Source organism: Polistes fuscatus, unplaced genomic scaffold (assembly GCF_010416935.1).
Source record: "Polistes fuscatus isolate 324 unplaced genomic scaffold, CU_Pfus_HIC Scaffold4, whole genome shotgun sequence".
NCBI lineage: Eukaryota > Metazoa > Arthropoda > Insecta > Hymenoptera > Vespidae > Polistes > Polistes fuscatus.
Window position 1 is genome coordinate 10,884,613 of NW_025113118.1, and position 17,723 is coordinate 10,902,335.

Below are 17,723 nucleotides of genomic sequence, written 5' to 3' on the forward strand. Positions count from 1 at the left end.
ATATTTTTTTCATTGACAGAAAAAGAGATGTGAAAGAGATCGAGGATCTTACGTGGAATAAACTTTTTTATGTTTTATGCAAGAACAGATTTTTTAATTAGGGAGTCAAAAGATATGTAAACATTTATCAACCCTTAAAATATTCCATAAAATTCAACGCAGATATTACTTATTCAATGATTTGATGATTTGTATTTCACAAATAAAATTATTAACTCGGAAAATAATTTTCATACGTTATACGATTATTTAAAAATGAAAAAGAAAACTAACGATCCACACTTTAACTTTATGCTTATAAAAAAAAAGAAATAAATGGGGAAAAATTATTAAATAATATTAATTATATTATTCCCAAATAAATAAATCGTTAAAACGATAAGAATAAAATGAAATATACCTGAATAGAAATAAAAAAAAGAAAGAGAGAGAGAGAGAGAGAGAGAGAGAGAGAGAGAGAGTGTACGGAGAGATTTGTTTTTTATATTTAAAATAAAAATCTTCAAACTAAATGTATACTCAATTTTAGATTGATAGCTTTTTGCATAACTCGATGCAATTAACTCTATGAAGGAATTCTTTATAATATCAAACTGTCTTCTCATTTCTTTCTTATCTGCTTTATTTTTCTATGCTTGAGATAGCTAATATGATGCAATTATTGGTCCGAGACTGACACGACAGTTACATAATCATCGAATCAACGAACGAAACGAACGAATCACCTATCTATTTGTTTCTTTTTTTTAATTTTTTATAATTTAAACAAATTTTTGTCTCCTTTTATTTTTAATATAATTTTTTTTTCTCTCTCTCTCTCTCTCTATTTTTTGTACTTATTTCCATACGAATTACTTCCTCTCCCTCTCGAGGCTTGGAAATTTCGAAGGATATCGGAACGCGCTGATCACGTAAAAGCTGTCGCGTTCTCATGGAAAGCTTACGTATTCACGGATACGTTCTTGCAGCATCAGCTTATTTGACCGTCTCTTACTATGCTATATGTATGTAGCTAGTTCGACGGTTCCTTTCAATGCCGCGGTGTTATTAACTTTTCGTATGTATGCACTTATATATGCACTATGTATGTATATATATATATACAACATCTAAAGTAATAACGATCGAGAATTACGGAAGTTCCAAAAGAACAGGGTGTTCAATGTGCGTTTGAATATTTTCTGAACATTTTATTTCAATTATTTTTCTATGTAAACGTTTTATAAGATAATGTTATACCTATTATATGATTATTACGTATACACATGGAAACAACTTTTGCAAACGTGTGAAACAAAAACGATATTAATAATTACTAGATCTAATACATATATAATTGATCGATTCAATCAGCTTTGAATTCTACTTAATGAACTCAATTGTTTATGTACATACATATACATATATACATAAAAAGTATTTAATCGCGTAAAGTCCTAGGAAAAGTTGGAGAAACGTGGGTATACTTGTTACATTTAAAAAAAAACAGTGAATACAACTAGAGAGGAAGAAAACTTTCGGAATAACCAATCAGATTTAACCTTTAACGGAACCAAGACTATAGATATTAAACCGTGATCAAAACTAAATACTTATATATGTATAATACGTATGTATATACTGACTTATATATGTCGTTTTCCCCGAGACCGAGTTTATTTAGTCCGAGAAAAGAATTTCGAGAAAAAGTTTGTTGATTCCCGAGTTCACGATAATGTTTAGAATTATTCGTGCTTATACATATAACATTTTTTTAAATAACACGAAATGAAAACATCTTAAATTTCTTTCATACTTTCGTAAAAACAAAACAAAAAAAATAAGAAAGAGAAATCATAAGGATTAAAAGTCAGAGTAGGTTTTGTATATAGGAACATAAAAGTATTTGGAATAAGCAGAAATGAAGCTCTTTCTCTCTCTCTCTCTCTCTCTCTCTCTGTGTGTTACGTATACACCTGTAATGTCATCCCTATCTTACAAACGACGCGTGGTCTCCTATCGTCATAGCAACGCACTGACAAGAAAGCTACTGTGAGTCACCTGTACGTGGTGTGAGTGTGCGCGCTGCTTCCACCCCTTCCCTTTTACCAACCAACTCCCACCCCTGAGAAAGCTAACGCTCGTAACGTGCTCGACAGGTCGGTGTCAGTCAGTGCACGCGCGGACGACGAAGTGCATCTGTATACTTCTTAATATTTGTCGATCTTTCCTTTCGAACTCTACTTTCTATCTATTTATATATATATATATATTTATTTATTTTATATTTTTATCTGTATCTCTATTTGCGTTCATATTATGTTAGTGATCTCTGGTGTTCTTTCGACCAAATTTTCGAATCGATGATCGAAAATTTATCGTTGTCATCGTCATCGTCGTCATCATCGTAATCGTCATTGTCATTGTCATTTTTAACGATAAATTGGACAACCAAGCCGAGAACTTTCATTCAAGGATAAAAAGAAGAATGGGACGATTACGTTACTGTTAAATATTCCACGAGGTATGTGATGGATTTTTGTTAATGTTATTGTTATTTTCTAATGTTTATCATTCCTTTCGAATAGATTTGAAAGGTAACATTGTCATTTACTTTTCTCCAAGGAATTTTTTTTAGTTCATTTAACGTTTTATTTGCATCCCGTGGATGTGGTTTCAAGGTAATACCACAGGAAAGAGATATATTCGTGATATTTTTCTACTGGCCTTAATCGTACACCGTTTCACGGTCATAAGCTAGCGAATCGATCTTAAAATTATGTACAATATATTTAGGTTGATAAATATTATCTACGAATATATGAAGTTACATCAGAATATTCATTGCATTAAAAAGTATTATTAGTTTGACATTAGTATTTTCTGAATAGATCGATTTATCTATTTATAACGCGTTACCACATAGATAAAGTTTTATCAAAGTTTCCGCATTTTTATAAGTTATCCTCGATCGTAATATAAATTATTGACATCATTATGGATTAACGTTACATTTTTCAAGGTTATCATACAAGGTTAGGAAGTATGTTATAACATATAGTAAGCTCGTTTTAATAATTATTTATTATCGATCGGTAATATTTGTAATTTTATCATTAATTAAAATATTAAATAATTGATTGTGATTAATATTATTTTAACCACTTGCGGTGGAAAGACGTGCCACGCACGTCAACATGCTTTTGTTACCGGAACGCCAGCGACGTGTTACGCACGTCGTTGAGCAATTGTTACAGAAAGATAAATGACGTGCGTGGCACGTCCACCGTTCAGTAAAATTCTTTACCGAGGCACAGTTTCTGCTTGCTCTTCATCGTGCAAAGTTATCAGTATTGACCCCAGACTGTAAAAAGTGATAGCGAAAACATGTTATGATGTTATTTCTATAAATAAACGGAGATGAAATTTTACATGGGAGTGTAAAAAATGTCTTGTAGCGTTACACATTCCAAGTTGTTTTGAAAAGTATCACACCATGCAAGATTATTAATAAATAAATTTAATATTGATACAGATGTAATTTTATCCTTCTGCCTCTTTATTTTCTCTTCTGGAACCCACCCGCTGAACGCTGCCTGAACGCACCGCGAAGTGATTCCTGTTCGACTGTTCTGGGACGCTCAACCAAAAATTTCCTTGCATCGCAAGTGGTTAAATTTAGTTAAGTTGAAGTAATTTAATACGAATAGCTTTCTCTTCAAATAGAAAATTAATCGTTTTTACAAATTTCGATTAGAAATCATTAACAGCATTCACTTAACTGTTTTTCCTATCGAATAAACTAATCAATTGGTATCGAGTTGTTGTTAGCCAAACACATAACTATCGCGGTCCAGGTAATTGCTGTTACTCAGCTCTCATTTTCTATCCAGTTTCCGGCTATTTCAACATTCGATGCGTAACCAATTATGCTGTTGGAATAGATCGATAGCTCGTATCTAGCACGTGTAGAGATAGAAAACAGAAAGAGTGATAAAGAGGGAAGAGAGTAGTGGAATGGAACGGAGAGGAATAGAGAGGAGAGGATAGGAGAGGAGAGGAGAGGAAGTGTTGTGGTTTTACGCGTGGTAACATAACATCGCATCAAATTATTCGTCGTTTATCTTATGTAGCCAAGAAATACGCTGGAACGTGTTCGTGGAATTCAAGATGAGTATAGGGATAGGGTTGGGGGCTGGGTATGTAAGCAAAAAAGAAAAGAAAACATTGTAGTTTTTCTAGTAACCAGGTGCAACTAGCTTTTTCACGATCGATATAAATATCGAAGGGAATATGATTATCGCAAAAACGTTAATATCATTTATAAAATAAACAAACACATACATACATGACGTGCATTATATTCAGATGAGGAAAAAGAAGAAGAATAAGAAGAATAAGAAGAAGCTGAGAAAGTGAAGGATAAAGAAGAGCCATGTTAGAAACGGCTGAAAAGGTTTATCGATAATTCATTCTCTAGTTTACACTCGAACACTCGAACTGATTCGTAGAATTGATTCCGACTTCCTCTATGATGAAGCAGTACTTCGAATTAGTTCCCCGGTGCTTTCGTATAATTTACGAGCGTTGAAATATCGTGCAACTCCATTTCGGCGAACGTAATCGTTTGCCGAAGGGTCTTTGCTATTTTATTTGAAATCCGTAGGGATGAATATTTGCGAGAGATTTTCCTAAAACGTTTTTGCACTTCTCCTCCTGTTCCTTTTTCTCTTCTTACTTCTACTCCTACTCTTATGGTACCGGTACGGGGAGAAGGGAATACGTAATACGTTTCTTGCGAGTACTACTTCCGGCCGGAATCGAATTTTCTCTCCTCTACTTGCTACTTTATCAACGTATATGTATATTAAATTATGTCGCACTCTTGTATATAATTTCTAAACGGATTTCCCGAAAAGATACGTGTATGTGAAATTTTTTGTTAAAATTATTGACATTTTTACCTCGAGAATATATTTAAATATATTTTTATCAAATTATGCATATGTACACGTCCGACTCTTTTATACGCGTTAGATACGTTTCTCAAAATATTATGTTAAAAAGGAAACTGTGCAGAAAAAGATACGTTTTCTCTTATAAAAAGGGCTGATACGTTCGATGTTATCTAAAAACCATATGAGATAAGATAAAGAATTAGATTTTATTCGAAAAATCGTGTAAGAAAAATATTGATAAGTTCATGTCAATTTTCTTATCGAATATTTATTTATAAATCGGTACAAATTTTAAGGATAACCAGTTTAATAGTATAAAATCAGATTTATATATGATTCAGTTATTATATTAACTAAAATCAAATTAGTAACATATAAATATATACGGCAAAAAAGATAGATTTAAAAATTTTTAATTAATATCATTAGAAATAGCATTTAATCAATTATTCGTCGTAAATTAGTAAAAACAGAAATAGAAACACGTATTTTTTTAAATCTCTAATATACACCTAATAACACGAGTTATGCATTTCACCCTGATGAAAATATTTGGTCAAATGTATTACAACGTTGCGAAAAAGTACGAGGAAAATGATTTTGAAATCGTGTTAGAGAAAATAAACTAATTGATTTTTTTTTAGACTGTGTAAAGAAAAAATTGTGTAAAATAAGAATTGAGTGTACAATATATTTACGTAAAATTATATTTTACTTTTTTAATACAATTTTTAAACACATTTATCAAAAAAATATATATTTAGAATTAGTTTTTTTAGAAATTATCTTCTGCCGATTTTCGAATATATACAAGTTGTGAAAATTTTTTTTTTTTAAATCAATTTATACATTTCAATACGCGTGCATGTGAAATTATTTTTTATTTTTGTACGCAATATTCGAACAGATTTTTCATTAAAAAATATATTTTTTTATTTCATGAAATAAGAATTTTTTAAAATTATTTTCATTCGATTTTTTTCGAGCACGTATGTGTTTATAACACGTCTATACATTTATTATGTACATGCATACACATACATGATATCTGTTATTTTCTTTTTTTTTTTATTGTTTCTATAATGTAAAAGGAAACGGGAGCGATGAAATATTTTTTGCGAATAAATATTGACAGGTCGGAACAAATATTTCTCTTCTATATCTACCTATACATATATATATTTTAGTCAGTTGATACTTACATAGTTCTGCGCGCCATTTGACGATAGAAGATTTACTTAAAAAGGTGAACGTTCAAAGGATCCGAACGTACGTTTACATAGCTAACTTATTTGCGAAACTAAATGCATATGCATAAACGATTTTCATATTGATCGATCATCTTTTAGATTCTCTAATTCTCTTTCAATACTTTAATTGTTAACTCATATTTAACTTGTTAAATCGATGAGAATTCTCGATCGGTATCAACGCGATTTCATAATATTTATTTTGATTTCAAATAAAATCCAGTTAGAATTGAAACAAATAACTTTAAACAAATTAATTAATCGCATGTGTAATATTTTAATGGTTTTATGTTTTAATTGGAATGAAAAACAAATGATTGATTTATATCGTCTGGTTTTTAGAAGAGAAATACAATTTTTTCTCGGTGTATGCGAGTTAAAATACAGAATGTTTCAAAATTCGCTTTTACTGAAAAAAAAAAAATACAAAACATCAATATTGGCTTAAAAATTACATTTTATTTATCATTTCATGGCGTGAATCTCCAGTACCAATGTTATTAAAAATATGAGCTCACGTTGTCGTTGTTTCACATATCTGGCAAGAAAAAATTTCTAATTTTTCAGTTTGCTAATGTAACTTTTGGATTATTCTGTATTCACGTATATGAACAATTTTCGATTGAAATGGATTCACGTCAATTAACAATGAGTTTTCAAAATAATTGGTAACGAAATATAAAAGTTAATTATATAAACGAACTTAAAAGTTAATTACTTCTTGTAAAATTTCGTAATATTTGTCTACGGATAAAAAGATCAAGGATATCAAGAAGGAGGAAAGTTTGATAAGTGTAGTTAGCAAAGTATGTACGTCATTTTACGAAGCCAAGTATTATTTAGGTTCGTCGGATTAACAAGTAATTCTGAGTTTAGCTTTAGTTGTCTATACCGGAGCACGTCGTGTGTTTAAAACCTCTACACAACTGCCATTATATATAAATGTATATATTACATATATGTATATATATATATATACGGGTGGGATGAATTATTAAACTTCATCCAAGATTTCTCGCTTGTTTCAACGTGTAAATTCATTCCTTACGAATCACCCTGGGAATATTTAATAGGATATTACGACGGGTAGTCTTTTGCACAGAAAATTTGCAATTTGTCCCGAAGGAATTTTCTTTATAAGGTTACACCCATTAGAAATCGAAGAATACGTAAATAAAAAGAAGAAGAAAAAGAAAATAATAAAATTATTCTTTGCTCACTCAACGATATTTCCGATGTGTGTGTTTATCATCAATTTTATATTTATATTCATATTCGTGATATTAAAAGTAGTTGTTATTAATTGACTAAATAAATGAATATAAAATTATTATTCGACTATTAATATTCATTAAATTGTCCGTGCATTATAGATTTACGTACAGATAATTATTTTTAAAGTATAAATATTAAATATGTTTCAAATCTTATAAGTAAAATGTTAATAATATTTTTAATTATATATTTTTACCTTTTAATTATTTGATACGAAAAAATTTGAAAAACATGTGATAAAAAACTTTAATTTTAATTTTAATTTTGAAGGTTGGAAAATGCAATATCGAATTTATCAGATTTTTAATATATTTTTACGTAATAAGATCTGATAATCTACAATAAAAATAAAAATTATATATATATAAATAATAATTATCAATTTTTTAATTTTTTTTTATTTAATATCAAATAGATATTTTTTTGTATCTACGTTTTATAAGAATATTTTATAATAAATTTTCTTAGTCGAAGTAACGAAGAAGAATCATAGTAAAGAAGAAAAAGCACTTTTGGCTGTCTTATCTGACGACGGTTTAAAATAGCGAAATATTTTCGTAGAGCAGACATAAATCGTATGTTTCTAATGGGCTACACACGACGAACGTTGAAACGTATATATTCGATCGGTGATCCAAGCTAGGGAACTGGTAGTTGGAAGGTATACCATTCGAACAGCAGATAGTAGGAAAGCTTTAAGCTAGAACTGGCTGTGAGCCAATTTTGCGTCAATGGTAGTTCGTACACGTTTCCGTAGAAATAGAAAAACAAAAAATTAAAAAAAAAAAATACAATAAAAAGGAATAATAAAAAAAGGAAATGGAGCTCGTGAATAACCCCATTGGTGTGTAATCAGTACGTGAAAATGTCCCACGGCAGTTTAATACACCGATATCAGAACTATATCTCTCTTTCTCTCTTATTTTTTTTTTTTTTTTTTTTTCTTTTTTTATTTTTCTCCCCCTAGGAATTCAGTATTTCTCGTACGATCTGCCGAGCCAATTTTCGAGTAGTTTATTTTCTTTTTTTTTCTTTTTTTTATGGCTATTCGTATATATTTATCACGTTATATGATTGATATAATTAGATAAATGTGTGTAGAATCAGAAATTTATTTATCTGATTAGTATTCTTATGCAATTTTTAATCAATATTTTGTATATCTTAAATAAATGTTTAGTATTTATAATTAGATCAGAGTTACGTTAGGATTTCCGATTTATGTATGAACAAAGGATGCATATTAATATATTGATCAAATAAATATTAGGTATCTATTATTTTCATTAATCATTTATTCGTCGTTAGAAATAAAAAAGAAATATTATAAATATTTATTAATATTTATATCATAAATATTGTGAAATATTTCTTTTTATTATTTTCTTCTCTTTTCCGATTTTATTGTTACAAATTAAAAGACAAGATCATGACATTATGAATCTTTATTTGGCGTTAAAGTCCTGATTCTAGTTCTTCTTTCCCTACAATTAGCCGTCACTAGGTACCGATGGGGTTTCGTGAGAATCCCCTTAAGACAGGGAAGATTTCACCGCGCGTAACCACCAAGCAGCCGAGCTTAACTCTTGAAACATAATTAAAGTACCTTCAAGTTTTCCATTTTACCTTAATTCTAGCTTTTATCGAGACTAAGGCTGATTCGAAAGTGCAAGTATTTTTAAATAACATTGCGAATACTTTATTACTTCGACAAATCACTGCAGATATATAATTGCATTTTATTATCGAACATCTGTTTGTATTTCTTTTTTTCTTCTTTTTTTTTTTTTTTCGTCAAACGTGCGTTGAACTTTTCATATTTTTCTGTCCAATTTTTGTTTTTTTTTTTTTTTCTTTTTTTAAATCTTTTCAAAACGTTTTTCCTTTGGCAATGCAAATATTAATTCTATCGTTTAATTTTCAACATTCAGCGATGATCGTTCTCTATTGCAAATACAAAATGTATATCGTGTTCGGTTCGCTAAATTTTTCTCGAACGTTTCAAAACGCTCCGGATATCGTTTAACATTGCATATGTATACATCCGTATACATATGTATATGTATATTTATCTATATTGTATGATGTAAAAACATTTCTCGCCTTTCTATCGAAAAATCGCTTTCGTTTTTTACAAAAAAGAAAAAAAAAGTAAAAATTCCTATGTTAAATTTTTTAACTCGTTTGTCAAATTAATCGTCACAATTATCACGATATCAATTATTTACAAAATACTATTATTACAATATATTTTTATATGTTATTATTATATGTTTACAAAGAAAATTATTTAAATAATCGTCAAATATTGTTACAATATATATATATATATATATATATGAATAAATAATTGTGGAGAACGAATTATCCGATTTTCTATTTATTTATTTTTTATGATTAAATTCGCTTTGATATATGAGTGCTTTGGATTACGAGTAAATTTCTGGAAACGAATCATGTTCGCAAATCGAGTTTCAAATGTATTTTAAAATTTTGTACTTTATAAACTTTTATCCCAATATTTTTCTAAATTTGCATATTACTTTACAGTATATACATTTTTTATGTATACATGCATTTTTTTTAGTATATACATGCACGTCGAAAAATGTATAAAGGATCTTTCTAAATAATATGTGGAAATAACTTTAAAGGTGATATCAGTACGTTTGGATAAGAAAAACAAGTTCATAATATAATCAAGACAAATTGAATAGGAGAACATTAATTTAAGTCAACTTTAGATCATTTTGTATGATGGTCAAAATTATTTGACCGGTAGTAGTATATATATATATTTACATAAATTAAATTGAAATTTTCTACATTATATTACGTATATACATTTATAGATATCCAAATTTAAATATAAATTAGACTTGTTGGGTTTAATTTAGGTCCTCGATAATTCTTAATCTAATCTTTAACTTTAGTATCCGCGATTGTTGTCTCTCGTTATCCTAGGGGGATCACGGAGATTTTCGAAATTCTCTGTCGTCTTTTAAGGCTGTAGATACTCGAGAAAAGGGATGGCGAGAGAAAGAGAGAGGGAAAGAGAAAGGAGGCTGGGGTCAGAGATAAAAAGGGGATTAAGACGAGAACCTCCAGCCCCTATTCTTCCGTGTAATTGTAAACTTGGACTCGCGCTAGCCATAAATTTCTTGTGCTCTGGGCTTACTTTTCAAATTTATTATTCGCGCGTACTACCCTCTCTCTCCCTCTCTCTCTCTCTCTTTCTCTTTCTCTACATTTTACCACCAAGCTCAACCCCCTATTGTCCGTGAAAAGAGCAGATCTTTGTTGGTAGTTGAAGTACCGAATAATTCTTAAATTTCTCCTCTGTCTATCTCTCTCTCTCTCTCTCTTTCTCTCTTGCTCTTTTTAATTTTCTCTTTCTATTTCCTATTTTTCGTTCTCTTTTTGCAAATTTTATTTATTAATTTTTTCCTCCTTCTTGTTAATCCCTTTTGTTTTCTTTCGTTTTTTTTTCTCTTTTTTCTTTTATGAATGTTGAAATATGTACCATGGGTAGGTTGAAAAGTTTTGAGTCTAACATAAATAGAAACAATTTTTTCAAAACTCACTTTCGTTTTTCGACGTATTCTTATCATTTTTAAGATAAGAATAGACTTGAAATTTGTCAACTCATTTGCGTATATATCGAGCAATTTAGAATATGTATATTTTGTTTGTTTGTATTTCTACAAACTTTCTATAAAATATATTTTAAATACTTTGAATATTTAATATATTAAAAGAAAGAAAAGAGTTGGAGAAAGAAGTACACCAGGATTGGAGGATTTTTAATATTTTTCTTTCTTTTTTCTTATTTCCTTTCATTTCTTTTCTTTTCTTTTCTTTTCTTTTTATTATAACAAACGATGATCTCGTTTATTACGAGCGAATTCGTTACACTTCACTTTCGCTGCTTGTTTCTTTTATCGCACTTTCACCTAACGCATACCTGCGAAACAAGATTAGCGAGAAGAGCATCATTTTTTTCCTTCCCTCTCTCTCTCTCTCTCTCTTTCTCTCTCTTTCATTTTATTATTTTCCTTCTCAACATTTCACCCTTGTTTTACCCTCGTTTCACCCTCGTTTCAAGAAGAAAAGGGAAACTAGGCATTTTTTTTTTCCTAATCGTTAAAAATCACTCTTATAATATTGGAAAACATAGAAGAAAATTGTCTCATTTATCTTGAAAAAGTATGTTAAGATTTCTTCGAATTATATTTTCTCAATCGTAGTATCGATAAATTATAAATCTCAAAGATCGTTATATATTTTTCCTACATGTATATACGTAATAAATCTTCAGGATGTATATGCTTTGGACTGGCCAATAAATTGTTTGGAAATTTTTATTATAAAAAAATATAATCGTTTTTTATATCGAGGTATGAGAATATTACAAATTTTTCAAGAGAAAAAAAAATAATGTGCTAATAATAAGATATTAAATATAAAAAATAACTGGTGTGTGTACTTATGTACGCACGTAAGAAGTCATACTTCTTTGCCGTACCAAAACGAACATAACCTCAATAACCTCAAAAATAACTTCAAAAAAAACTTCAAAGAAAAAAATAACTTAAAAAATAAAATAATAATTATTATATATATAAGAAAGAATAAAAAAAAGAAAAAGAAAATATCAAAATATAGATATCAGTCTACACTAAATATAAGAAAGATATATCGAATTACTTCACGCGTCAACAGCCATGTATTAGTTCTCGCTTCGATCATTTAAGTAAAGCGGCGCTGAGTACGATTAGTATTTGGATGGGTGACCCGCTTGAGAAAAAAAGGGGAAGAAGAAAGAAAGACAACTTCATGCCGTATACTTGAAATCGTTTTGCCGCGCGTCGTCAATACCGACAAACTTCATGGTGTCGTTTGTCCAGACGCTCGGAACAAAATTACTCCCCATTACATTTTCCCCAACGCGCCAAAAGAAGTATAACTTCAATAAATATAACAAACTAGATATGTGATTAAAATACAAAATTCAATAACGTGTTACTTGATTCCGATATAAAGTATTCAAAATGATCAATATAAATAATACAATAAACTTAACATTATTCGTATAAACTTAAATCGCTACAAATTCCGACATTATACTTATTGACCAGTTCAATATACATATATATATATATATCTTCCTGTTTCTCTCTTTTTTTTTTTATCTTTTACTCTTTTTCTCTTTCTGATTCAAGTATCGACGTATCCTTGAAACTCCACCGAGAGTTCTCATAGATTTCCTTGGAATAAATGGAAAAACGTATTTTAGAATTTCCTCGAGTCTCGGGAATATATAGCGACGACAGAACGATGCATCCGGCTGCTTGGAACGTGTACGAAACGGTTTCTTTTTACTTCTCTTTCCACACATACACAGCCAGGGTTATCCCTACTATCCTGAAAACGTTTCAAAAGGTTTCTCTAACCGTGGACCACCAGGAGGAGGAAGAGGAGGAGGAGGATCTTCGCGCGAACGAGAACGTAAATATCCTTAAAAAGAAAAAGTATATAAAGGAACAGAAGAAGGGTTTGGGGAACGGGGGGGGGAGAGAGTTACAGGGGTCGGCGGGTAGGTTGGTTTGAAGAGAAGGAAGAGATGGTAGCCGGAGGCTTCCAAGGATGATCCAAGCTAACTTCGACCTAACTACCACACGATTTTACCGTGCCAATAAACATTTCTCAGCAAAGAAACGAAAAGGAAAACGGTGCTTCTTCTTTCAATAGCTCCCTTCGTTTCTTCCATCCTAACTACTAGATTTCTCTATTTATCTATCTATCTGTCCATCTGTCCGTTTGTCTATTTATTTGTCTATATTTTTCTGGAATACCTTAGACATTTTGTTTTTTTCTTATTTTGTCTTTTAGATTCTCGAAGACTATGCAAGAGATAGTACTAATTATTCGGAAAAGAAATTGATTAATGAGATTTATTTTTTAATGTTGTAATTTTTGTATTTTTTTGGAGTTATATGATTTTTTATTTATTTATTTTTTTTTCTTTCTAGATTCTCGAAAACTTTTCAGAGTGATATTAATTACGACGGGAATGATTGAAATTAATTAGCGAAATTTTTCTCAAACCTCGAGATTTCATGTAATTATACATCGTTTTAAAATTAATGTTCGTTTTGTTTCAATGAATAAATTTTTTTATTACTTCATCCTAATCAATAGATTTCATTTCAATCTTTTCTTTCTTATTGAAATATATCAACATATTTTTCAAATTTCTAATATCCATATAAAGTTTTTCTTATGTATTTCTTACGACGAAATTTGCTTCGATCTATGTATGCTTTGGATTACGAGTACATTTTGTGTAACGAATTACGTTCGTAAACCGAGTTTCCAATGTATTTTAAAATTAGTATCTTTTTCGAAAATCTATACTTTATCTTGTAATTCATTGCTTATTTACATAAATATGTACATTCGTAAATAAAGAGAAAGAAATACATCCTATACGGATTCAAATGGTTGCCTTCTTTTTTAAGTACATACATGCATGCATGCATAAATGCATAGATACATACATATATCAAAGAACAAGCAGCTAGGAGGTATCAGAAAAAGCTCGGTGAAAGGATCGTAAAAGAGCAAGCATGTATAAGTGTACGAAAGTCACTCTTTTCTTATCGCTTCTGAACTCTTTCTTTCATCTTCGAAAAAGGTTTACCTATACCATCTATATAATACTGATATTCGTGAAGCTATACATATCTATATATTACACGTAGGTACTGTACATACGTGCATGATAAAGAAGAAGAAAGAGGAGAAAAAAATATTTAAATAAATAAAAAGAACAAAAAAAAAATGGAAGAGAAAAACAAAACAAAATAAAAAGGAAGAATGATGTAAAAGAGGTTGGAAAACAAGGGTAGAGTTCCTTTAGCTAGGACGAACCGCATAATTTGCAAGTAAATGAAGTAGTCTTAAACGTCTATCTTTGGTGAAACTTTCTCTCTCTCTCTCTCTCTCTCTCTTTCGTTTTTGCCTCAGAGTTAGAATGAAGTAGCAAAGAGTAAGTTTAAAAGAAGAGAGAAAGAAAGATAGGAATAGTATAGTGCACCAGTGTGGCATTAATTAATCGTCCGAACTTTTAACCGAATCGTCGTCTTTTCGTCCACACCCACACCCTTTTCTCCCACCCTTTCAGCTCATCCATCTCTTCAACTCTCTGTTAACAGCAGGAGTAGCAGCAACAGCAGTATCCGACACTCTCTTTCTATCTATTTGTCATTCAACGGGACACCACCTCGCGAAAACATAAATTTTCCAAGCAGAAACAGAATGAAAGAGAAAGAGAAAAAGAAAGAGAAAAGGAGAGATAACTTTAGAAAGTTTTTGCTTTTTCGATGTTACTAGCCGATAATGACAAATTCTTCTTCTTCTTCTTCTTCTTTTTTTTTCTTATTTCTATACTTTTTCTTGGTTTTTTTTTTTATTTATTTCTTTTTTTTTAATCTTTTTTTATTTCTTTAGAAAAATTTATACCGTCGTGGAATTAAACGTTTAAGCGAGGAAATGCTCGTGCTAGTCTCTTACAACAATCACTTCTTTGAACTTTGAATTAGAGAGAGAGAGAGATAAAGAGAGGAAGAGAGAATTGTTGAATTTCGAATTTATTGCATCAGGGATTTCAACCGTTTAATATCTTTTTATTTAATAATAAATTATTCTATTTAATATTAATTTGTTTTTTCTTTAGTATACGATAATTTAAATTCGTTTATTTATTCAACATTTTAATTAATTTTAGACAGTTATTATTGTGTGTAGGTATTATTATTATCGATTCGGGAAGATCTTCTACATCTAAATTAAAACTTGAATCCTGCTAGGAAAAAAGCTTGAGAAGTTACTTCAACTTTGTTTGCGAACTTGTTAACGAGGTAAGAGAGAAAGGGAAAGATAAGTTTTGGTTCATCCAATGTGTATTTGTATTAGCGTATGTTTGTGTGTGCGTGTGTGTTTGGATGTTTTTTCTTATTTGATATCTTTTTATCTAATGTAAATTATTTTTATTGTTTTTTATTTCTTTTTTTCTTTTTTTTTACCAATAAGATAGCGTACTTTGATTTTATCAAATATTTCGATAACTCTCACAATTAGTAAAGATACATATTGATCGAAAAAACATTTATTACGTTTAAATAAGAACGTTAATGAATGTAAAGAATAAAGTTTAATGGGTTTTTTCGAGTTTGCTTTAGAATTTGCAAACGATGAAAAAGATAAATAAAAGCAGAAATGTTTTTGTTTATCCAATGCACGTTTTTTTTCTTTACTTTTCTTTTTATTTGATATATATTAATATAAATTATTTATTTAATTTTATTTCAATTTGTCGAAATAAAACATTTCGATAATTGTAATACAGATGCATAACCGATAGAGAAAAAAAAAACATTTCTTACGTTTAAATTAAAATGCGAATGAAGAATCCAAGAAGGGAGAAGGGGGAAAAAAAGCTTGGTTGTTGGTTTCTTCAACTTTGTTTTCCCAACTTGTAAACGACGAAAGAGAGAAGTTAACTTCGCTTGCTTTCAAGTTTTTTCGCCAAGTGACCGCGAGCTATGGTTCGTTAAGTTTACTATACACAGTTTTTCAGTTTCGTCGAACGTAAAGCGCGTGTCTTGTTCGTCAACGTTGCAACGACGAGGAAGACGAAGACGACGACGACGACAACGCGCGACCAGGATAATAAACGTGAGTTTTCCTTCGAGAACGAACGAAGTTTAAAATTGTGTAAGATGTTAGGAAAGGTTGAGGAAAAGTACAGGGGGCGGGAGAGAGTTTGGTTGGTTGATGTGGGAGGTCGGGCAGTGAGTAAAAGATCGACTTGGATGTTTTTGTTCCGATTCTCTTTAACTCACGGAATCCAATTTTGTCGTAAAGCTTTGAAATTGTTGAAAGCGTCGATCAGCTAAAATTTATAAAAACTAAAAACAACAAAAAATGAAGGGAGAGAGGGGAAAGAGGAAAACTTTGTAACGAGCTTACCTCGTATTTCACGATTTATTACATTTACTTGTGCGTTCCGTTTGTGATGAAAAAAGAATAGAAAGAGAAAAAATATGCTTGCATAGGGGTATCGATAATATTTACTGCAATTATGTATATTTTTATTACTTTATATATATATAGTTATAAAGAAAAGTATAATAGATGCATACATATGTACGTGATGGAAAGCATTTTAGTGATAGAAGAGAAACGCTCTCATGTATCGGAATGTATTTACGAATTTCAATCGATTTAATGGTACGAGATAAATATTCAACGAGTATCATCAAGTAATATTCATAAACTTTGTATGTGTATTATCTTTCATTCGATCGGGTAGTTGACATATCGAAATTTACAAGTAATTCTATATCAGAAGATATATATATACTTATATAAAATATATTAAATAAATATTATATACTTTTATATATATTATAAAAATAATTATTATATTTTTTTGCGTGGAGTAAGTATAATATATATGTATATTTAACATATTTATATTATCTAACCGGAGCTAGGTACAAAATATTATTTCAAATTAATAAATAAATTATCTATTATAATTTTTCTTTATCTTATTCCCCCCTATATAATTACAATATAATAGATATAATTAAAAATTTCAAATAATTAAATAAATAACATTCCTATCGACAATTCGTGGGAAATAAAACGATCTAGAGAGAGAATCGTAGTTTCATTTACTATCGAGAAGAATAAAATTAGAGAAAGAGGCCAAAAAAAAAACGAATGTTCGGTTAGGTAGAAGGAGGTGGTAGAAGGAGGTGGTAGAAGGAGGTGGTAGAAGGAGGGAGTGAACTTGGACGCTCATTCGAAATAAACGACTCTTGAGATAAGGGGCTAACGAGTTACACGTTGAACGTGCGAGAAGTAACGAGAGTGGCTTTGATGCAGGTAATATCTCTGCTTTACGAGAGGGAGAAAGAGCTAGTGAGAGAGAGAGAGAGAGAGAGAGAGAAAGAAAGATGGGGTGAGGGGGATGAGAAGGACGTTAGGGAGAACAGAAAAAGAGAGGTAGAAGAAGAAACAGAGAGAGAGAAAGAGAGAGAGAGGGAGAGGGGTAGAGAGGGAGAGAGAGGATGAGGATGAGAGGGGAGAGAGGATGAGAGAAGACTCATCTAGTCAACGTTATCGGATTCCCTCCAACGACAATGAGGCTCGCGATCATTCGAAACATAATTCACTTCCAATGATCGTC

The 17,723-nt window shown here is 30.3% G+C and overlaps 1 protein-coding gene across 3 annotated transcripts in view; it reads left to right on the forward strand.

Moving 5' to 3' along the window:
• The first annotated feature begins 2,161 nt into the window (after window positions 1-2,161).
• The window catches only part of LOC122520540 (protein rhomboid-like), a 119,321-nt gene continuing 103,759 nt past the window's right edge, over window positions 2,162-17,723 (forward strand). For all 3 annotated transcript variants that reach the window (XM_043640614.1, XM_043640613.1, XM_043640612.1), the window contains exon 1: window positions 2,162-2,503. The gene's annotated coding sequence lies outside the window, so the exon portion shown is untranslated. The remainder of the gene's footprint in view (window positions 2,504-17,723) is intronic.